Here is a 25,255-nt window from a genome sequence, read left to right on the forward strand (position 1 = left end):
GATCTTTGTGAAAACATAGGCATTCACCTTCTAGCTGGCTAGGTTGAACTCTAACCTTAGAAGCTACAGTATGAATGCAGTTAGAAAAAAAAATGGAGAGAAAACTTGCCTTTCTCAGTCATGGATGACAAAGGATTCCAGGTAGTTTATTCAGTTCTGTCAAAATGATCACTGCACCACTAGCTTGCCCAGGCCTTCCATGAAGACCTGAGGTTTCAGTCACCCATTCATTCTTAGCCTCTCATCTGTGCCTTTAGAAAGTGGAGCTCATCTGTTTGGGGTTTTTCTTTTTTTCTTTTTTCTTTCTTTTTTTTTTTTTTTTTCACCTTAACACTTCAAAAGCCTAACATGAATAAAGGGACAAGGAGTTGTTCCTAATTATCTAACCCCATGAGATGGTTTATCTAGTTGTTGTTTTGCTCAATAATACTTAGACTTGAGTGTGATGACAAACTATTTTTGGCAGATAATTACAGTTTTAAAGATAATGTGTTTTAACCTTTATAATAATGGAGCAGAAATGCTTTTTTCCCACTTCAGAATGGCTCAAATGTGAACAGAACTGATAACACAAAGGATGTTTATAAAGTTCTCATAGCAAGTTAAAAACATAATAGTTTTGGGGAGTTTCCTGGTGGCCTGGCAGTTAAGGATTTGGCATTCTCACTGCTGTTGTTTGGGTTCAGTCACTGGCCCAGGAACTTCTTCATGCTTGGGCATGACCAAAATTTTTTTTTTTAAATAAAACACAAAAATTAAAAACAAACAAACACGTAATAGCTTTGAATGAAAAAAAGATCTGGTAGAAGAAATCTGAAAGGATAACCTAGAACCATGTTTCATTGAGTTTTGAAATTAAAAAAAAATCTTATTCAGGGTTTGTGATTTCAGAATAATATCATTTCTGATCTTCCCTTAGTAAGCATGTGGTAGAAATATGTGAAGGTGTTTAATATAGTGCTGATTATATTAAATTGAAATATATTATGTAACTTAAAGTATAGATATGTCAATTTAAAAACAGCGTAGATACAAAATTCAATACTATGGATTTCACCTATGCAAAAATAGTGTATTAATGACAATAAACTGGCAACTGGCACTTTATGCTTATTTAACCCATTTAATCTTCAAGACTCTGTAAAGTAAACAATGTTATCCTCCCCATTTTACAGATAAGAAAACAGAAGCACACAGTGGTTATGCAGTTAGCTAGATGAGGCCTTGGACTTAAACCAAGATAGCTTGGCTCCAGAGACCATGCCCTTTGCCACTGTGTACCTGGAAAACCATTGAATAATACACAGAAGGTTTAACACCTGTTAGTCTGGTGGGAGTGTAGTTTTACTTTGATCTCATTGTAAATTTCTTATCAGAGTTACAGGCTATTTGGGAGAAGAGAACTCTGTATTAGTCAGGATCTGCCATAGACTGAAGGTTTGTGCCCCCAATCCCGACTCCAAATTCATATGTCGAAACCTAATCCTCAGTGATGGTATAAGGAGGTAGGTCCTTTGGGAGGTGATTAGGTCATGGGGATGGAATCCTCATGAATGGGATTAGTGTCCTTATAAAAGAGACCCTGGAGATCTCCCTCCTTCCTTCACTATGTAAGGACATAGTGAGAAGACAAGTTATCTATGAACCAGTTTTCTTACCAGCCACCAAATCTGCTGGTGCCTGGTTCTTGAACTTCTCAGCCTCCAGAAATGTGAGAAATGAATGTTTTTTGTTGAGGCCACATGGTCGATGGTATTCTGTGTTGGTGCCATGAGGGATGAAGATAATATCTAATTCGAAAAGACAGAAATTCTCCAGAAATTTCAAACAAATAGAGTGTATCAGTTTCCTGTGGCTGCTATAACAAATGACCACAAACTGGCTGGCCTAAAACAAAAGCATTTTGTTCTCTCACAGTTCTGAAGGCTAGAAGGCGGAGCCATGCTCCTTCTTAAGACATCAGAGAACCCTTCTGTGTCTCCTCATAGCTTCTAGTGGTTGTTGACAACCTTTAGAATTCCTTGGTATGGAATGTATCACTCTTATCACAGAGGTTCTCCTTATTCCCCTGTCCTGAGTCCAAATGTTCCTCTTCTCAAGATGACACCAGTCAATGTGTAGAGAAGCTGTTCTTATCTGATGAACCCTCATCTTAAAATAATTACATCTGCAAAGGCTATTTCCAAATGAAGTCACATTTGCAAGTTTCGGGTGGACATGAATTTTGGAGGGATGCTATTCAACCCAGAACAGATGGACCTTTGATACAGATAATTGGTTAAGCAAATGTTAGAGGACAACTTCACATTGTCAGGGCTAATCCAACAGCCACTAATGATTAGTATTCAATCTGCCAACAGCAGAAGTCAATCATGAGCCCCGATGTGGTTAATGTCTTGATAGATCAGCCAGTCACACAGTGACAGATTATTTACTTTGCACCCATTCCCTTTTCTTTCTTTATGGATTTGTCTTTCTTGACCATAGTGTTTCTGCCATCACCCCTATAGATGGAGATAGAAATGCCTTAATTAACACCATTGATTTTATCTTTCACAACGTTGAAATCAGTTTATCTAACTCCTGTTAGGAAATGCTGTAACAGTTGAGATTCAATAATGAAAACAGAATATACCCCATGCATTCCATATAAAGAGGAATTTAACACAAGAATTTGTCACCAAAGTGTTGGAAACACTGGAGGAGGAAAGAGGGAGTGGTGATGTTAATGAGAGATTGTAGAAATTGTGCAAAGCAGCTACCCCCATTCTTTAGGCTGGAGAAGTGAAAAAGAGCAAGTGGCATTGCTCAGAACCCATGAGCCCCTTCTTTGCACTGACAGTGCTGGTGGGGACACTGCTGCCACCATTGCTATTATTGAAATTGTGACTTCTGCTCCTAATCAGGAACATGGATCCTACCTTCCCTACATGTTCCTGAATCTGAAATTGATGCTGCTTCAACTACTACTTCCATAGAAGCTTTGAAAATAAAAAAAACAGTTAATGAAGAACATGTCCTTGCAATCTTACAGAATTCTTTTGCCTCTGAATTACAATTTTCCAATAGTATTATTGTCTAGTGAAGTACTGAGTTATCATAATAAGTTGCAAAACCACATTGAATGGCATACCTCTAAATATTGCAGTTATATTGCACCTGATATTTAAATGGCATAATATTTAATGGATAAATCATACATTTTCATATGATGCTTACTCTTTGCTTTAATGGATTATCCATGCAATGATATTTAAACTGCATTTATGGATTTATGCCATATAGCTTATATTATTTTTTAAAACATTTTTATCAGAGGATTTTTGTCCAAATCTAGGACTGACAGTCTAAAAGAGGGATCAGCAAACTTTTCTATAAAGAGCCAGATAACAAATATTCTTGGTTTTGCTAACCACACCATATTTTTCAAAACCACCCAACTTTGCTAATTACTATATTATATTTTTCAAAACCGCTAGTACAAATGCAGCCATAGACAATGTGTTAACAAATGAGTATAATGGTGTTCCAATAAAACTTTATTTAAAAAATATGTGGCAGGCTAAATTTGGCGCATGGGCCATAGTATGTTGACTCTAGCAGAAATATCTTGATAACAGTTCTTATGATTTCCTCCATATCTGATGAATCCCTACATACTATAGCAAGACTAATATGATTCTGTAGTAAACATTCCTTAATTTGGGAATAAATTTATTGATTATGAACATTATCATAAAACCAAGATTAAGAAGAAAATTCACTGCACTACTGCACTATGTTAAGTAATTTGCATACTGTAATTAATCTTTCAGTGAGCCACGAAGTAGATATTATCATCTCTGTATCACAGATGAAGAGACTCTGGAAGTGATGCAAGCTTATCTAAGTTCATCCAGGGTGTAAATGGTAGGATTCAAACCTATGTTTATCTGCTTCCATATATATTATCGCTACAATATGTCTTATAATACATGCACTTTTATAACGTTTCCTGCCTTATGTTCTATAATCACTAGAATTTTGAAATGAAAATCAAAACATGATATTATGCCCATACTCATATGCATATGTATGTACACACACAGAGTCAATTAGAAGATATTTGGGTCAGCTCCATAAGCAAAGCTATCTCTTTTAACCAAACTTATTAGAGGAGGCTCTTTGTGAAACACTGAGAGTTCTAATTATCCCAAGAAATCGTGGAGAGATGAAAGCTTTAGGTGTAAGGCGGGGCCATGCCCTGCTTGCCACCTGCTTGCTTGGCATTCTGACAAACTGCAAGTCCCTGCTGGACCTCAATCCCTAGAAACCTGGACCCCTTCCCTGATCAGCAACCACTGACCAGGGCCTTGATTCAAACCCCATCTCCTTTCCCAACAGTTCAGAATCATTGAACTATGTGAACCACTGTAGTCCTCAAATGCTTGCAGGTTTCCCATAAGTTGCAAATTTGATTTGACCTTCGTGTTTCATTGAGGAATGAATTTTCTATGAATTACCCTAGCCCCACTAATCTACTTCTGATTTACTCCCTCTCCTCATCCCCTTCAACCACATGAAGGGTGGAGCAACCCTCCCAAAGTCTGTTTTCCATCTTCCCATCCTCCTTGGTTTGTCTGTTTTCCTATTTTCCTCCTTCCATAATATAATCTCTTAATTCAGAACCAGGGGCATCTCTTTGCTTCCTTGGGGATAGCCTTGAGTATCTCAGATAAAAATGCGACACAAATTCTGTCAAAAAGAACACTGATGCTTAATACTGATTGTAGGGTATACATTATTTTAGGTCCAAGATTTACATCAATTCATTTGGTCCTCATATCATCCACATGAGACAAATAGCAGGACTCTGACAGTTTTCTAGCCAATCATGCTTGTCCTCTGAGGGCATGGCAGGTGTACTAACAGCATATTTTCATGGTATAGATCAAAAAGTCCATACTACTCTTTAATTACCTGGCCTGGTGGTACAGGGAGCACCTATCCAAGGATATTGCAACTCTATAATACAAATCTTGTCCACACAAGCAACCTTAGCAGATGATGGTTTTGTTTTGTTTGCTTTATAGTGGAACTCAAATGTGAGAGATTCATAGGTTCCTAATGGTGCTCACAGTTACATAAAGGCCATGGAGTCCCTACATCCCAAAGATGCTTCCTGGTTGCTAATTGACTTTTAGAGCAGACAAAAAAGATGCAAGGGCAACCCCATGCCTACCTTCCCAGAGGTTTATACTATGTAACTAGAAGGCAGTTGCCAAGGCATGCCATTGTTCTTCTTCCTTTCCTAGAATGGAATATGGAATAAAACCCCATTTGGACCAGTCTCAAGCATCCAAATTACTGTCTACTGGCCTGGGATTTGGGTTGGCCTGCTGGTAGATTCCTGAGATGTCAAAAAATCACTGAAAAATCCTTCATCTACATTTCTGAGTCCATCAATCTCTGAAGGGCATTTAGAAATGTGAATTAGGGGGCTTTAAGGTAGAAGTAGTAAGCCAAAAAATGAAGTAATAGCTCAGTGATTTCATTAGACACTGAAACCTAAGTTATTAAGCTGGGGTAGATGGTTTCCAATATTTAGGAGGTGGTACTGGGAGTCATATGTACCTCGCGTTATTGTCTCTGACTAAGTATGATGGACCTGCTGTGATACACTGAGTGAGAGAGTCATGTGTCTTTAAAGTTCAAGGAAAGGTTGGTCTCATTTAGATGAACTGCTCAGCAGAGCCATGTTGGGAATGTACTACTTAAGACATTTAGTGGGAGGACAGCACAGACCAAGCCTACAATCCTGCAATATAGAAAATTGGCCTCTCGACTGTAGGACCTTCAGTTGCCCTATAGAACTGCCCTGGTCTTGAAGGGCTATGCAGGAGTAATTGCAAAATGGGAGAGGAGGCCCAGGACTCTGGCTGCATATCTGCATATACCCTTTAATCAAATGTTCATGGAGTCCAGGGAAAAGCTGCCTATTGCAATACTCACTTCTCACCATTCTTTGGGATGTTGGTTCTAACCATTTATCAGACACAAAGAGAGTTCCTATTCAAGACTTGACAGTACAGGTTCATCTAGCCCCTCCCTTACCTACAAGGGCACCTTGAAGGCTAGTACCTGTTCTGTTTGTTCTTATATTGTATACTGCTTCCAAAATACCCACAAATGCATACATGGATGGGTAAATGGAAGACTGCCTTGAAAACTCACTGTGCGAATTTTAAGTATAGATTAATGCTGGTTAATCTTTCTAATTCCCTGGTAAGATCTATGAAACTGTGAACTATCATTAGTCTATTGAACTAAGAGCTAGTGTGGTTATTATGCTTCTAAATGCATCATGATTCAGTCCCATGACCCCATCTACGAAGATCAATATTTGAAGTTTCTGAGTAAACACCAATATGTGGCCAAAGTGGAGAAATAAATATTCCAGTTTCTATCTTCTCTTCACATGGAAACCGGTAGGTTTGAGCAACTTAGTAACATAATGGAATAGTTCAACTACATGTAACATGAAGGACAAGCAAATGTTCCATGAGCTGTGCCTTGTTATTCCTTGATTTACAGTACTGGCATTTTTTTACGCTTTTTATCCTTCCTGCATTTCTGAAAAAAGAATGGCTATTTCAGTCAAGGAAACATGCCAGAGCCTGCAATGGCATTTGATTTTGGCTCTGTGTAGTTTGCCTGGACTCCAACCATTTGCATTTGAAACAGATTTATTGATTTTGGCTCTTCACAATATCTTATCATAGGAAGAGCAGGAGGCTGGATCCCACTTCTGTTTGTGTACATCTTAGGGAGGTCCAGCCTGATGAAATGTATCGACCTTCTCTGAGAGAAAAAATTCCTGTATATCAAACACAAGTTTGTGGAATGGCATTCTATCATTTTTTGATCTTCCAGAATGGACAGAGTGGAGTTACATGTGCAAAAGCTTGATTGAGGAAAACATCTGTAAAGAGTAAAGGAGAGGAGTTCCCTGATGGCCTAGTAGTTAAGGATCCAGCAATGTTACTGCAGTGGCTTGGGTTGCTGCCATAGTGTGGGTTCGATCCCTGGCCCAGGAACTTCTGCATGCTGTGGGCAAAGCCAAAAAAAGGAATAAAAGGGAGAGAAGGCAGGAGTCAGCAGGGAAATACTTTAGTCCTCCATGCAAGTCTAAAACCTACAAGGAGAGAGAAGAGTTAGAGACCATCGGGCTGGGTGGAAGGGCCCTCAGCCATAGTAATAGCTCCAAGGTGGCCCCTTATAGGCTGATAAGAACATCAGGGCCAAGGGCACCCCTCTGAACATCCCCCACTGGGTAGAAAGCCAGGCCCCAGTATTCTGCCTGGGCTGCTGGTGGGGTTTCTCTGTGAACAGCCCCAGGAGAGCATTGGCCTGAGTATGAACGTTGTGTGAATCCTGTGGTTGCAGCAGCTGGGAACTTGTCAGCTGCACAACACTCTTTGCAGTGGGCTCTCTCTTGAATGGAGATCTGAGGGGGTGCTTCCATGGCTGCCATGGGCCAGTGATGTAATTAAAATCTCCTGTAGAGAGTGTCTTTCACTGAAACTTGTGCAATAGAAACGTTCTCAAATATGGAAAATAGTTCAAAGCCTAGGTGCCTGAGAGTGGTGGTTAATGTCTACCACACAACTTCAGACGTCAAAACTGACATAGAGATAAGATTAGTTCAAGGCTGAATGGTAAATTATTTAAAAAGAGAAATCGTCTTTGCAGTGCTTCACAGAGCCTTTAGTAGATTGTAGTTGCTTCATACAGTTTTGTTAAAGTGAAAGATAATGGTAATTCCTCCTCCGTTCTGGAGGTGTCAAACTGTTAATAAAAAGTAGCATTGCTTTAGTAATGAAACCCTTGCAAATTACTTGAACAACTACCATCCTAACTCCACAGCATACACATCCCTTGACCGATATTATACATTTAGATCAAAAGCAGTTCTAAGTGCAAGTGAAAGAGGACAGCATGTAATTTAAGAACTTTAATGCGAAATAGGCTACAGACTAATAGTGGCCCTATTATGGTCACTTCTTCATCCATGATTCACAGCAAAGGCTGTCATAATGGTTACTTGCTCTAATCGAACTTGTTCCAAACCCAAGTGTATTAAAAAAAAAAAATGGGGCCAGGGAAGGGGATAAATAAAATCAAATGAGGTAATTGTTTATGATCCACTGGATGTTGGAGCTATGACTCAGATATCCAAGTCAATTTCAATTCTGTTTGCTTCTCCCCGAATCCTTTTTCAGAGAAAGGATTTTCACATAATTTAACCTAGAGGGCTGCTCTTACATTTTACTGCAATATCAGAAAATGAGATCCCTCTTTGTTCTGATTGAAGAATACACATATCTCGAGAAGAGCTTCTGGGGAAGTCTTCTGAAACAGGTTAAGATGTGTGATGTACCAGCAAGGACTTCGAAATAGATCACAGTCTTGCTTTAAATAGTTACCTCGATATTATGTTTCTTATTTGATTTTTTTTCAGGCAGAAAAATAAGTTTGTTGTGGTTTGAACATGTCATGTTAAGATTCTTTAAAATGAAAGGTAAACACAGCACTTTATTCTTTCTTTTTTAAACTGTTTTAATTAAAAAATAATTGTTTTTTCCACAGCACTTTAAATGTTTAGTTCCATGTCCATAAAGACAAAGCTTAAATAAAATGAAGGGCAAGGTATAATCCAAAGACGAGGAAAGAAAATTATAAAAATTAATTTATGTTCTATTAATAGAATATTTCTTTTTGTTTTGTTTTTTTTTGTGTGTGTGTGTGTTGTTTTGTTTTAGAGTGGTGGATCAGTTGTTACCAATAACTGACTTTGAAGGAAGTGACAGTATCTCTATTTCTTTATGTTAAGTACATCCCCTTGCCTCTCTCCAATATTTACTTTGGTCCAATTCACTGGTTGATTTTATTTAAAATTCAGTTAAAAGAACAGAGTTTCTGGAGCTCTCTTGTGGCTTGGTGGATTAAGAAGCCAGCACTGCCACTGCAGTGGCCCAGGTTGCTGCTGTGGCATGGGTTTGATCCCTGACCCAGTTACCGCTATCCATATGCCATGGGTGCCTCCAAAAAATAAATAAATAAAGAAGATCCCATTGTATAGTTAAAACTGATTTTGTTTATTACACAGTTTGCTTGCGATACTGCTCAACATGCCTAAATCAAAGTTTTCGTTTTGGCTTAATGTACACTTTTCCAGTTAGGCTAACATGGAAACCAAAGATGCCTTCCCTCTTTACAAAACTAGCTTCAGGTTCCTAGATCTACTCTCCTGGGTCCTTGAATGGATTTGCTGTCTCTCCAGGACCGTCATCTTCTGTCATCTTCTTTTGGGACCTTGTGTCCTCATTTATCTCCTTCCCATTTTGAATATGTTTTAAAACAAAAACAAAACCTCTCTGCCTGATCCCATCATCCTCTCTATCAACTAAGTGATTGTTCTTTACTAAGTGTTCCCTTTACTAAGAAACACCACAAAGGAGTGTAATTTCCTCATTGTCTGTATCTCATAAAACATTTCTTGCCTTAACCCCTTGCAGTGAATTGTTTTTCTCTTTAAGCAATAAGCCGCTTACCTTTTCCTTCTCCTCATTCTCTTAACCTTTATCTCAGTAACTCAAACTGTCAACGCTCCTTCTTCTTCACCAAATTCCTGTGACTTCAGGGACCCCATGCTGAATATTCACCTCATTTTTTTGGCCTCTTTTTGGGCCCTCTCTCCCAGACCCCATCCCTCTCCATTTGAACATTTGCTCCCTGAAACATCACCTTGCATTCAGAGCAGCTAAAAATCGTGCCACACAATGTGCTCATAGACCCAAATGTATTCTTTCTATTCCCAGTAACTGCATGCTACCAAATGCTCAGGTCTGAAACGTGGGCCGTCCTGTTGCCTTGACCAACAATCTCAATTCAGGAAGGAAGATCAATCCTATAAACAAAGCATGTTTTTTAAAAACTACACACATATACCCCTTCCATCCCTGATTCACTGGATAATAATAAAATGTTCAATGTTCACTCCCCTTCTCACACCTACCAGCAGAGATTATATTTCAGATCCTAGAGGGCAATTAATAGCACCAATATATATACTCTCTTACAAAGATAAGGACCAAAGAACACATGATCCTTAGAAATTCTTCCCCAAAGATTTCATGGAACATGTTCAGCCTTTTAAAAAATAATGCTTTCTATCTCTGACACTCAAAGCTGGTCATTCACTCCCCTTCTGGTTTTCTAAAAGCATTTAAAATGTTTTCCTCAATTTTTTTTTTTTTTTTTTGGCTAGTCATTAAGGACTTTGTAACTCTTTGCTATTGCATTTGTAATGACCCATCAAACTATCAAATTGTCATGATGGTGTTGGTGCTAGGCACACACCATAGGGGGAAAAAAGAATGTGCAGTGTGGTGCCTAAAAATGCAAACACAAATTAACTTCTTTAATTTGTGTGGATAGATAAATAATGATTGCCGCAACCAGGGATCTCATATGGCTTTGTTCATATTTTAATAGTGTACTCCTCTTTGCAGTCTGAGTAATTAAGTCTTAGGACATTACAGGAATCATAAATCCTGCTGAGATGTTTAAGTTTAGAACACACTCTTGATGTACAATCAAAATATTAAAAATAAAAAAAGGACACTTCTGGTTCTTAACAAGCTGTTTTGCTTCTACTTTTGAAACACAATTGAATGTGGCCCACTCAAACTGTTTAGTCTCATTGTTAACTGGAAGTTCCTTTTGAAATTCATTGCCTTCGATTACATTTTTTTAAAAAGAATTTTAATTGCATGTCTGTAAAGAATAAAGATGCTCTAGGCTCCATTTGTTTATCATGGAGGGGCCGGAAAAATGAGGACAGAGCTTCCCAGCTCATGCAGGGGTTGCAGAGAGAGAGAGATGACTTTTAATTCGACAAGTTCAGAGAGATTTCTTAGTTTGACGCGCTCTGCAGGGGGTCTTTGAGCGCCTGGCAATGCTTCAGCATTCTGAGCTTTGAAAGTCTTTCCCTGCAGCAGAAATTGTATCAAAAGCCAATGATAATATTCCCTGCAAGGTAAAGCACCCTATTGAAGATTTCGAGAGCTGTTTATTTATTCATCACAGTTTTTCTTTTAGGACATATCAGGCATCTAGGTAATAATTCACATAGATGATAGAAAATGCAAAAAAAAAAAAAAATCCTCCTCATTAATCTTTCACCTTTTCCTTCTTCTTCTCTGTAGGCCTCATGTAGATATAAAATGTTCTTTCTGCTTGTCCCAAACATATATATCTTTATCCCAAATCTCAGTCCCTTCCCCTCTCTTTCCATTTTTTTTAAACAAAATTGTCATTTCAGCCTCCTGCTACCACCAGCTGAGCATATAAGATGTTTATGGCCATTTCCTCCTGCTAAATCCTCAAAGATTAATTAATTTTACAGAAGTCTATTCAGTTTCCAAGGCTCTTTTTGAATCTTGGTATTTCAAGTATGTTTCAGAAAGCTGTTTTCAAAGCAAATGTTAACAATCGTGTTGATCTCTTGAAGGATATACATATTTTAATATTTTTGTATTATATTTTGTATACATGGTAGGAAAAAAAGCATTTCTTCCTCTTTCACTGTTTCTAGGACAGAGCTGGGAATAAGGGATTGTGACAACCTTTCCCTCTTGTAACATCAATGTCTGCTCTCGGTTTGGCAGAATCAGTGAAGACAAAAACAGTCCCCTCATTTTTTTTTTCTTCCATCTTCTATGGCATTAAATGTGACCTTGCCTTGCAAATACTGGTGACTTACCACAAGGGAAGCAGTTGCCATATAAGAGAAAGAAAACAAAATTTTTTTTTTTAACTCTGGGGACTTAAGAATAGTGCAATGCTTACAACCGCAGTTTTGTGTGTGTGGTTTTTTTTTTTTTTCCTTTTGATGGAATCAATGAAGGAAAACTATGCATGCAAAAGAAACTGGGAAAAAATGCAGTGCCTCATCATATTTGGGCATATTTAAGTACCTTTCCCTTTATAAACATCAACTGGTTGAAAATTGTATTTAGATATCAAAAGTGTGAGCAGAAATCACCAGGCCACGTAACCACTTCACTAACAAAATATCCTTAGAAGAGCATCAGCAAATACTCCATTCATCCATTAATATTAACTGAACTTCCATAGAGTGCAAGGGAAAGTGCAAGACGCTTTACAAACACAAACTAAACCTTAGAGTCTCATACTGAGTTGGCCCATAATTATACACACAAAGAAAAACGGAACGAAGGAGACTCAATTATGATCATTTGGGGGGTATATTTTATAAAAATATTTGTATACTTTAAACACAAGGAGTTTGTGTACTTTAAACACAAGAAGCACAGGAAGTTCAGCAAACTTGCTTCCACCCACCATTGCTACAGTAAAAACATCATTGCCACCATAGCCTGGGGCACCACAGGCTACAATCCAATTCTTTTCCTTAGGCTGCTGGTAGGTTTCACTCTCTCCAACCATCCTTGGTGTTGGAGAGTTAGTCATCCGTGTACAAAATGAGCATCATCAGTCACACTTTTGAACTGACTACTTGAATAAACTCAATTGGTAAACTTGAAAGTAAAATAAATTTAAATTTAATATATAGTTTATGATTTACTGCATCTTGATTTCAGTTTCCATATTTATTTCTCAAGGAAATAACTGCAAAGTTCTGTTATAAATTGTGCATGTTTAAACAGTCTCTATTTAAAATTCAAGCAACAATAGAGGGAGGTAAGAAAATATTCAAGTACATCATGGAAGGATGAGTGATCTCAAACATGAGCCTATTAAAAGCACATTTTCACCTCTAATGTTTAAGAAAAGCTTACTGCCTTTTCTTACCTCACCAGAATTTCCATGATTGCCATGGGATTTCCATCCAAAATAGTGATCCTCTAAAATGATACATAGGAAAATTCACTTTTGCATCTATCAAATTATTCATTCTCCTCCTGCTAATAGAAAATAATATCTGTAATTATTTGTATAGGGCACTCAGATCCCAGTTTATGTAATTCATTTATTTGATTTTTTGTTGTTGTCATTTGTTGTTGGTTGGTTAGTTTTATTTTTAGGGCCACACCCATAATGTATCTAAGTTCCCAGACTAGGGGTCGAATTGGACCTGCTGCAGCTACTGGCCTACACCACAGCCACAGCAACTCTGGATCCAAGTCACATATGGAGCCTACACCACAGCTCACAGCAACACTGGATCCTTAACCTACTGAGCAAGGCCAGGGATTGAACCTGCATCCTCATGTATGCAAATTGGGTCCATTACCTGCTGAGCCACAATAGGAATTCCAGATCCATTTTATATTTGATTTTTTTTTTTAAGTTGTATGATGGCAAGCAGCTCATTGACATGGCTGGCCGATGACTGATTAAACTAATTAAATTGAGTAAGTATGCCAAATCATTTAAAAATATATTTTTAACCACAGTTCTGAGCTCAGGGGATATTTATATTACAATGTTCCTTTTGTTTTTATCATATGCATGTAAAAATGTTTTGTCCTTATTAGATAGGGAAGAAAATTCCTAAGTGATTACGTTGAAGGCATACTTCTTTTCTTCATGATAATGTTACATGGTGATTTGAGCACTGAAATCACACTGTTGGTGAAGGACAGATTTTATTTAAAATTTGAGCTGATTTGGTATCTTTGAATTTGAGTTTTTTCATAATTTCATGTACTAATATATATACTGAATTATTTAAACCTTCCCAAGGCATCTACACAAGTGGTATTATTTTGGATCAGATAAATTGATTGGGAACATGCAAACAGTCTATATGCCAATATAGTAAAATAATGTAATAAATAAAGGTGAACAAGCCCAGCATTGCAAGTAAAGTAAGTCAGCTTAATATCTATAGCCAAAGGAAAAGTCAACTTGCAATTACCTAGCTTGTTTCAAAGTCAGTATTTTGGGGAGGAGTATTTTGTTTCATGTAACCAAATGGAAAACTCGATATATAATGGGATGAAATCCAGCCATTGCACATCTTGGATGTACTTGTGTCTGCATTATTGACTACAAGTGCAATTACCAGTGATTTGTATGATGGGACCAGAATGCCAATGAAGGCATTTCCTGGGCTGTCTGTTCCTTGTTTGCAAAAGAGGACTCTCTCCTTGTCTTCTCTGTTTCTTCTACTTCTGCATTCCAAGAAGGTACTTGCCATATGATTGTGAGGACCTTTCAGATTGCAGAATCTAGAGGAAAAGGGTGGATAACACAGCAATTGAGTTACCCCAGGGGAGTTGAATTTCTTAAGGTATTGAGGAGGATATTGCAGGAGCAATTGGGCTGGGAGAGAGACAGGGGTTTTCAGAAGTATTGCTATGACTTATCCATCCTCGTTACTTTGTTGAGAAAGGCAGGTGAAATGCTCTGGAAACATATTTTGATTATTGCGTTGTGTTTCTTTGCAAATGGACCATATAAGACCATTTTTCAAAGGTCACATTTTGTATTTGCATCGTGAGTCACCATGCAAATATATTGCTTGAGCAGTTGTTTCAGATAAGGTGAATCTGAGGACCAGGACCACACTCCTGGGCAGATAGTAGTGTAATTAAACCTCAAGATGGCTTTAAAAAATCTTGGCAATAGCCAAAATCATCATTTACTCCTCTTTAACTATTGAGGAGTTTGTCTCTTCAGACAGTGAGATGATGCTACCCAACAACATAATTGAGCCACATGTGGTAGATAGAAATTTAAGATGAAAAATAAAGATATACATCATTTTAAAAATTGAGACTAGAAGAGGGCTACACAGATTTCTCTGGCAAAGCTATAAGATAAACCAATGTAGAGTTATCCTAAGAAAGCATCTACTGTATAGCACAGGAAACCATATTCAATATCCTATAATAAACCATAATAGAGAAGAATACGAAAAAGAATATATATATATATTTCCAGGTTACTGTACCTCTGGCATATATATATATATGTATATACACATACATATATATATATCTGAATCACTCTGCTGCACAGCAGAAACTAACACAACCCTGTGAATCAACTATAATAAAATATACTTTAAAAAGAAAAAAAAAGAAATACAGTAGAAGAAGGGATCAGGACAGAATCTGAATTATAGAAAAAGAATAGGAGGTTTGTGTAGAATTCAAGCAAATAAATTCTGGCAATTAAAATGTTATAGGACCCTCCAGAGAGGGTCTAGAGGCTAGAGCTTAAGAAGTTTGGGACATTTGAGAATTTAAGTCTCACCAATAAATAACTTACAGTTTACCATCCTCCTTTGCCCACATCTTCCCACAAATGACACTGTAATCACTTTCCATTTTAATGAGGAGCCTCCAACTTGAGGGGTTGAGGAGGGTGGTGAAGGCAGTGCAGTATCTGAGATTTAAAAGACAGCATGTTTCTCAGATAAATATTATGACTTACTAGTTATTGCTAAGCTTATAGAAGAAAATGATGAGAGTGCAAACACCTAAAAATTCCCTCAGAGTCAATGGAAATCTGAGGATCTTACTGAGTTTTTCCACTGTATGTATGAAATTCTTTAGAAAAAGGACCTTTTACCTTTGTCTTTAAATACATATCATCTGTAAGCAAAGTGGTTATAGAGAAGATAACCAGGAGATATTTCTAGAACAAATGAAAGCAGAAAATAAGTCATTGACTTTTGCATTTTTTCTCCCATACTTGATCCATTTTTTTCATTTCTTAATTATGTTCCTTTTTACTTTTTCTCATTGCACCTTTATCTGTCTTCACAAACTTGTTTCTTTTATTTTCTCTGTGTTTTGATTTCTCTTTCTCCAACCTCTCACATTATTTTTTTTTTTAACCAAAAAAATAGAGTAGGGAATGGAAGGTTCCCGAGAGAGAAAGAAAGATAGGCAGTGCCAGGTCAAGAGTGGTGCTCCACATAACAGGGAGATAATTCTTTAACTAGATTGAATGAACCATGAATCTGACCAATATGGAAATCCTTGGGTTCTTAAAATTCAGCATCTCATGTGGGGATATTGATTTATAACGGAAAGCCCAGAAAATGGAAGCTTCATTTTCCTGGCCAAAAATATAGTGGAAAAAAATGTGAAGTGAATATATATATATATGTATATATATATATACAGACAGGAAAAAGACCAGGCATTTATCTGCAGCCCACATTCCAGAAATTCACTTGTAAACAAAACTTCTTATATATTACACATCCATCCATTGGGCAATGGCTTTTAAAATCTAAAAGTGATTATGAAAATAATTTTGAATTTGTTTTGGAAGCTGTGTTTTTTTTCACGAATAGTTTGTTAGAAATGGGGTTGAAGTCCACAGGCTAATCTATGAGTTTATACCAAATTTAGTGGAACCAGAATCCCAACCCTTATTTTTATAACGTTATTTCTCATTGAAGTCAAAAAACTGAGGTTTAAATGGAAACGTTGCCATTTACTAGAGGCTTGACCTCAATTTCTCCCACTGCAAAACTAAGATAATAATTCAAACTTTATAAATTTATTGTGAGGAAAAACACCTAGCACAGTGCCTAGATATTGTATATTATGGGAGCTAATATATTCTATCCAAATGAACTCAAAGTGCAATTTCCAACAGGTCTTTAAGCCTTTAGAAGAAGCTACAAGCCAAAGTTGATCATCATTTGGGGTTAGAATTATGTCTTATATTTTCACCATAAGCTTCTTTGGCTTCACTTACACATGTTTGTGGCAAACATTTGTCAAAAAACTAATTGACTGTAAGGCAGTTTTGCTATATAAGATAAAATAACAAAAAGGAAAAGAGGAATATTTAAAAGGACATAGTGAAACACGAAAAATAAATAGCAGAGTTAGAAAGTCTTTTTTACTGTGAAATTCAAAATATTTGAATACATTTAAAGTGTATGTGGATTCATGGCAATACTTCACAGACAACAGATATTGTCCTGTGAGTTATTCCTAAGCACTTATCTTCCAAGTCTCGTTTGTTCACAGTATTATACATTTTTTGCTTGTTGATGTGTCTCCCCCTTTAGCATTGCACTTTTTATTTTTTTGCTAAAATGCCTTCCTTCATTAAGAGAGGTACCAGTTTCTAAACACTAGGATGCCTGTTTGTAACTGAGCTTTGAATTGAGTTGTGAAAGTCTCTGCAATGTGGTTTCTTCTTGGCATATGGTTACACTTCTGTTAATAGACATTCCAAAGTTCTCTGGGAAATGTGGGTTCACCTCTGTACCTTCAAGGCCCTTGGCTCCTTTCTCTACTTATATGATGTGTTTCAAAATAAGAAGCCAACTCTTGGGGCAAATCTTTGTCATCTGTCAGCTTGAGATAGGCAGACTGTCAAACCAAATTGTCAACCAGTCATTTTCTTTTTTACAGCAAGATTGCCTGGTGGCCAATTAGTTATGGCAGCCAAATGTTTGTGGTGAACATGCTCATGGCAAAGATGTATATGGCAAAGATATTTATGGCAAAGAAGATCTTGGTGAATTTACCTAAAACTGGTTAGAATAATTGTATACTTGCTGAAAAAGTAGAGGCATACACCATGCACATACATAGGTTAGCTGGCAAGATTATCCATCAGGATAATGGTGGGAAAGGATATTAAACAACAACACATAGTCTCTCTGTCCAGGGAAATTATAGTTGTGGGCCAGCATTGTGGGGGGTGGGGCCAGGACCTACTACCAGCACTCAACTGTATGGATACCTCTGATCTGATGGGAGTCTTTGGGTATAAATTACATACACAAGCCTATTTCCATGGGTAAGGAGCTGATGTAAAGGCATGAGGAACTGGCCTTGGTTAAATGTAGTTTTTGAAGAATTAGAGGTGAAAATCAGTTGTAAAAGCCATAAAGAAGGCAGTTTTCTGTTCATAAACAAAAATTCTGAAGGGACCCTGCGTTTATCCCCCCGAGAGTCATTTATCCCCCAAAGAGTCATTAATACAGTTATTGCCTTTGTAAAATTAACAACTACTAATATTTAGTAAATTACATAATAATTTGCATTTTCCTGTATTCTGTCTCATGTCCCTTTAATTTTCAAATGTATTTTATATGCTATATATGTATTTCATAGTCAAATTTCATCTTGACTTTGATTTTATTTCGATTTTTATATTCCATATCAATTTGAATTCCGGAAAGCATCTAAGCACAATTAGTATGGGCTGAATTCCACTGTGCCAATTCCTGAAGTGCTGAATAGACTTTCTAGTCCATTTTCCCCCCAATACATATGAAAAGGGGTTGTTTTGTTTCTATTTTCATTGTTACAATAAAAGCAACATGCTTGTACTTTCAGAAGTCTCCCTTTATCTAACACTTCATTGTCTGATGTCCTGAGAACAGCTTTCATTTTGAATGCCACTGATTACCTACAATTTCTTATGGCACTCAGAGTAGAAATTTTTACTGTATCTCATTTTTGATAAATAATTATACAAATGCTTTTCCAAGACAAAGGTAGCATTTAGAATACCTGAACATGTGAAGGGGAAATGTCATTATAAAGCTTCATAACTATGTCGTCATCTCAGGAACAAAATAGTGAAAAAAAAAATCAACTCAAGTTCAACCTTTCAAATCATAAGAAGTAGCGATTCTGTCATTCAGGCAATATGTGATGGGTTCTTGTGTCTGATTACCAAAGGGAATCTAAAATGAGTTTTATGCAAATTTTTATACAAGGAAACGTTTTGTAAGTCATTACACTAAAAGGAACTTTTTATAAAACACTTGCAAAATAAAATCAGCTGATAATTCAGCAACATCTAAAGAAAGTGTGATACAATTAAACTTTCTCACCAATTACCTAGAACTCTCCTTAGACATTCCTGAATCATTGAAGATAGGGAGTTAGATATTTTCCCTTGATTTTCCTTCTTCAACTGCCATTTCCTCCACTTAAAAGTGATTTTTAAGGTTATTTTTGGTCTGTTTCCTACCGCCACTGAGACATTTAAGTTTAGAGCTTGATTTTTATTTTAGTATCATGAGAAATGGTTTAAACTTGGGGAAGCCCAAACTTCAAATACCTATGGAAGTAAGATTAATGTAGTTTGAATTTTGCAGGAAAATAACTTCAAAGGTGACATTTTTGTTGGAGGTACTGAAATATCTACAGTAATACTTTTAACAAGGGTTAGTCTAGAGCACTGCTTGGAGCAAAGGAAATCTAACATCGTATAACTGTCTAAAGGCAAGCCAGAGATGGATTTATGGGCCATACTTAGCACTGTCACCTTGAAGTGAAGCACTTTGAAAGGTTGAATGAAGATGAACGGTCAATCTCTTTGGGGGAAAATTTTTCCCATTTATTTTTTTTTTATTAGTTTTAAGAGTGATGCCATATTGTGTCATGGGTTGAACAGTGTCCAGTAAGAATATCTGGTCTCCTTTGCAAAGCATCCTTCATTCACTTCCATCCTCTACTGGAAAAATATTCAGAGAGAGTGACAAGGCAAATGAGACATCTCTGGTCTCTGGATGATTCCATCTGAGATTGTTCCTTCTGCTTTTCCCCTACCCCTCTACCTACTGGTCCTGCTTGTCTTCTCTTGGTGTTTCCTGTCACTCTCCAACAGCTAAAGTAACTGATGAAGAAGTAGCTTGCGGTTTGAGTAACTGGGATGAGAAACACGGTATTATTACCCTTTAAAGGAACATCATATTGTGTTGGAGCCTAGTAAAAACTAGACTATCCAAAAATAACATGAAGCCTAAAAGATTCTGACATACCCTTAAAATAAAATGGGATATCTTTTACAACTAGTAGTGTGTAAGTCCAAGAGATCTGATGCACCATGTAGTGAATGGAGACAGCAATATTCTTCTGTTATCATCTAACTTGCTAAGAAACTAAGATCTTAATTATTCCAACCATGAAAAAGAAAAGATAAGGATGATGGGATAGAGGTGCTAACTACCACTGCAATGACAATCATATTACAATATATAAATGGATCAATTCAACAAGTTGCTTACCTTAAATTTATGCAATGGTGCATTTCAAACATATTTTAGTTAAAAAAGTGTAAAATGGCATAATCATTACCTAATTACAATGTGTTATGTGTATATCTTGCATAATTGTCATCCATTTGAGGGGCAGGGTAGAAAATTGAAGAAAATCATATTCAACAAGAAGCATTTCAAAGCTCAATTTACTATTATACCAATGATAATCATGTCTGTTACTAATGCACAATCTCAGTATACAATAAATGAGTTATTATACAGTTATAATATGATGGTTGGTGCTATGGGAAACAAATTATCCAGCCCTTCCCCCAAACAACTTTGATCCAGATGGGGATGCTAATATACATTATATATCTCAAATGTCTACAGACAACATAACATGGCAAACGGGACCAGCTTCACAAGCAGACCACCTATGCAGTCTCATGGGACCATGCACTAAAAGGGCTCCATGCTTGGTTTATTGTTCTGTTCTTGCTGTCTTGAAATTTTTGAACATTTTGAATTAGGGTTCCCTCCTTTTCATTTTGTACTAAGTCCTGCGGTGTTGTAGCCAGTCCTAACAGTAAAGTGCAATGAATAACTGGTGAAGTGTTGATTGAAAAATAAAACTTGCTATGGCATTTTGAGGATAGGAAGATGGACAAGGGCTAGAGTTACTGGAAATGACTCCTCAGTGAATATGGAGCTTGAGTTGAGCTTTGAAGAATATGGAGAATTTAGCTGGGTGGGTGGAAGAGAAGAGGGTATTTCAGGTAGAAAGAACTGTGTAAGCAAGCTTCAGGGACAGGAATGAAAAGAGGATGTGAGGAATCAGATTTCCTGGATTAAAGGTATTTTTCCTAGCAATTGTGAGAGATGGGACTCAACCAGGTTGTAGAGACCTTTAACTAGTAGGATGAAAAGTGTGTATTTTATACTAAACAGTTCATGCAGAGCATCGATATTGCTTCAAAAAGATGAACTCAAGAGCAGAATTAAAGCTTAAGTTTTGATAATCATCAAGGAAATAGAAAGGAAGTGGCAGATGTAAAAGGTGTGTTCTGGAAAGATCTACCAAATGTGGCATCACCTTGATTACAGGGGAAGCGATAAAACTCCTGACATAAATAAGAAAATCATAGTGGAGGGTGGAAAGTGGCAGGTTTGAAGACTGATATCATTTTATTTAATTTGAGGATGAAATAGATTGGTTAGCCCACACCTGAATGGTCCCATGGCACTTAGAAGTATCTAAACTGAAACCATTTATTTACTTTGATGCTCTGCAAACACTAATTGAACACATTCTACTGGATAAATGCTTTAAATACGAAAACATTTCTGCTTTGTGGAACTGAATCCCAGAAAGTTTTAAATAACCTAGCTCCCTGATAGCTTCACAAAATATAATATTTGAATATCTTTTAAAGGAAATTTAGTGAAAACTCATTTGAATATGCGTCTACATCGGACATGCACGCTGACAACAAAAAAAAATTCTAAATTCCTGTTTTTGTGTGAAAGCAAGGTGATTACATCCCATGCCCCACACGGTTATGTGGGATTTTGACCTCAGTCACCTTTTTCTCATTACTTTCCTGTGCATACATATGCTAAAATGAAATATTTGTTGTACAATAAAAATAAACCACCAATGCAATGGAAATGTGAAGCAAAGCTCAACTTTTTCTGTTCTTTGCTTTTTTTTTTTTTTTTTTTTTTTTAAGGTTCCTGAAAAGAAAGAATTTCAGCCTAGGTAAATTTATGCATCACTGCTTTTCTTCCGTTTCCTCCTGATAACGTCTGATTGACACCCCTACAGCATTGCTTTTAAAGAAACCAAAATGAATCCCTCAGCCTCATGTGGTTGGGCCTTAAACTGTCAGTGTTTTATGACCACTGAGGCCTGACTGATGCCACCAGCCATGGCGTGAAATGTTATCTATCACATAGAAGATCCATATTGCCTTGTTTTTAACTTGCATAATTAAATATTGTGAAGTAAAGTCAGAAGTCAGGCTTCTTTTAAATGTGTTTTCTAGCTCTCACTTTTGGCTTTTTTTATGGACTTAAAGGAGCTATCCTAATGAAAATGGGTTTCTCCTGCCCTTTTTCTTCCTTACTTGAGGCTAAATATGATGATTCTCTATTGATTGGTCAAGTACCTCTCAGTTATTTAAGTTGTGATTTGTCCAAGATATTTGGTTCTTTTTCATTGTTTTACTAAGTTATGCCCATTTGACTGCCTTTTAATTGATAGATAGAAATGTAGAGACAAGGAATGCTCAGGTCAATTTTACCATGTTAAAAAAATAAAAACAACACTATTTCTTTTCAAAGACATGTATAGATAGAGAAGATAGAAACTACCAGCTAACATGAGGCCCTAAATCTATGTAACTTCAAATGATTGATGCTGTCTTTTCTCTCATGATCATGGAGAGATGAAGAGTGATTTATATAAATAATACATTATATAGTTTTTTTTTGCTTTTGCTTTTTAGGGCCGCACCCATGGCATATGGAAGTTTCCAGGTGAGGGGTCAAATCAGAGCCACAGATGCTGGACTACATAGCCACAGCAACATGGGATCTGAGCCTCATCTATGACCTACACCACAGCTCACGGCAACACTCAGATCACCAACCCATTGAGCGAAGCCAGGGATCAAACCTGCATCCTCACAGATACTAGTCAGATTTGTTTCTGCTGCGCCACTATGGGAACTCCAACATATTATATAGTTTTAAAAAATGTTATTATATTATGAATTAAAAAGTTACCACATGATTTTAAGTATTTAGTAATGCATGAATGGATGCTCAAATCCTAAACTTCACAAAGATGAAATTTAAAGATGGGTCTTATATGTAATCCGTGTAAATATACATTTGGGCTGTAGTATTTTTAGATGGCAAGGATTAAAGCTTATCACTGCACTGAGACTAAGCATTCTGATTGTCCCTGATCCAACTTTGATTGAAGAAAAATGTCACATTTTAGTTGTTGGAGGGGTGTATAGCAATAAAAAAAATTAGAAAGGATGGTCCAAGTAAGGAGAAAATATCAAGCTAAAGAAGGATGAAGTGTGTATATAGTTAACTTCCTCAGTTTGTCTAAGATAAAGGACTGTGTGTGACTTGTTGGAAATAAATGATTTTAGGGCTGGGTCCTTGAAGTCCTATGAAAGTGATGAGACTCAATCTGTGCATCTCTGGGTAGGTAAGTGAAATGGCAAAGACCAAAAGCAGTGATGATATATATTGTCTACTGAGAATTGGCAAATCTTAGCCTAATGCATTGCAGATGATGAAAATGATGAACAATTTTAGATTCATATGTAAGTACCTAGACCCGGAGGGTTATAGACTTTGCCACTTTTACTTTGCATCACTAAGAAGGACTGAAGTAAATATATTGCAGACAACGAAGAGAAACAGGCTCAACCATGTAGAAGTCAGGAGCTTAGGTTGGAGAGTATTTTGAGAAACAGGAGATGGTTGGATGTGACAAATGCTGCAAAGAGGGTGAGGGAAGATGAGGTTTGAAAATTGGACTGGCCCTTGGGCTTAGTTGTAATGAGGTCGTCAGAGACCTCACTGAAGGTCAGTTTTTCCCCAGCGACAAGGGCACAAGCTGAACTAGATGAGCTTGAAAAGGGAATCTTGTGTGAAGAATTGAGGGCAGTACAAGACAACATAGTTTAGGAATCAATGTGTGACAAGGAATTAAGATCATGGGTTGGCTGATCAGATAATTTTACAGTGCTTGTGAAAATTTAACAAGGCTTTTAGATTATGCTAGAAAAAGTCGATGGACTTGAAATAACTTCATTTGTACCAGAAATATACCTGATGTATAGCTTCCACTGCTTTTAATTCTTTACTTATTTGCTTATCACTAGGCTAAGAGTACATAATAACCTCTAGGTACAAATAAGCAGAGAAAAATTGAAGAGAGAATAAGGGAGAGAGAGCAAGAAAAAGAAAAAAAGAGGGAAACTGATAAATACACAAATGTGTACATGTGCACACACAGATGCACATGACTGCACACACACTAACACAAGTAGGAAAAAAAGGCAGAGAATAAGAGAACCACTGAGTTTGCTTTTCTGCAAATAATGTTTATGTTCATGATTACTTCCTAATCAAAAATCCTAAGTTTGGGACATGGGTTTTTTCTGGGTAGTCAGCAGAATCCTGTTTAATATAGCACATTATACCAAATTTGATAAAAGCAATCATTGTCACATTAAAAATTAATGACAAATAGAGAATAATAATTTAGCATGACAAGAGTTAATGATTAAAAAAGACTACCTTCTTTTAAAATGTCTCAGCAGGCACGAAATCAAAACCCAACTTTTAAATTATTCCACTGGGCAGATGCTATTATAGGTAAACTTGTGTTCTGATTGGGGTAAGGGACAGTTGTGCACGTTCCATACTTGTAAGGGCAGAGTTGTATTGGGATGCTGTTATGGTCATGCCAGCAGCACCAGGCATTGATAAAGTATGAAATTATCAGCAACTGAACATTGGAGGAATATATTTTTGCATCAAAGGTGCCCTTTACTCCTCCACCAGAAAACCAAACCTCAAATGAGCAGACCACTTAAAATTAAGTGATTCTTCATCTGAAAACTCCATATGCTGAATTTCACTACCTATTTCTAGGGATTTGTCCTTTTTTAGTAGAACTTGCTTTTAATATTCTAGGGAAATTTTAGTGTTAAACGTTTACATTAAACAACAACAACCAAAAAAATTCTAGGATGTCTATGTTATTTGGAAACTAAGTTTAATGCAAATTTACAAAAAGGATATATGTCACTGCAGGTCACTCTTGAATATTCTTTTTGGGCTTTCTCTGTTGGATATGCAATCTCAGCTAAATGTTTTGAAGAGGAGGAATCAAATAAATTGCCCTATTTTGGGTCTTTCTCATCTGTATACAGTTGTGCAGCTCTAGTAGACCTGAAAATTGCCCAGAGACAAACTTTAAAAAAATAGAGTGCTTTTGAGGCAGAAAATTGCTTTTCTGCAGTATGGTCTAAAGGACAGGCAGTGACAAGAGGACAAGGAGTTGTCACCATACAGTGATATTGTAAAGCATATCCTCCATAACAAAGAGGATAATTTGTTTTTATGTGTTTCCTTATTAGACCACAAAAGGATTCAGGGCAATAACACTATGGCTTTGATTTAAACCTTTCAAAGCAGATGCACAATTAGATT

At 36.8% G+C, this 25,255-nt stretch overlaps 1 protein-coding gene across 15 annotated transcripts in view; it reads left to right on the forward strand.

Annotated features, from left to right (window-relative positions):
• TENM3 (teneurin transmembrane protein 3) overlaps nt 1–25,255 on the forward strand; it is a 2,581,468-nt gene that overhangs the window by 1,188,313 nt on the left and 1,367,900 nt on the right. The gene's annotated exons all lie outside the window — the stretch shown is intronic.

This window comes from Sus scrofa, chromosome 15 (genome assembly GCF_054392235.1).
Source record: "Sus scrofa isolate SSC_HxYL_T2T_F1_AM1 chromosome 15, Sscrofa_HxYL_maternal_Yorkshire_Landrace_v2.0, whole genome shotgun sequence".
Lineage (NCBI taxonomy): Eukaryota > Metazoa > Chordata > Mammalia > Artiodactyla > Suidae > Sus > Sus scrofa.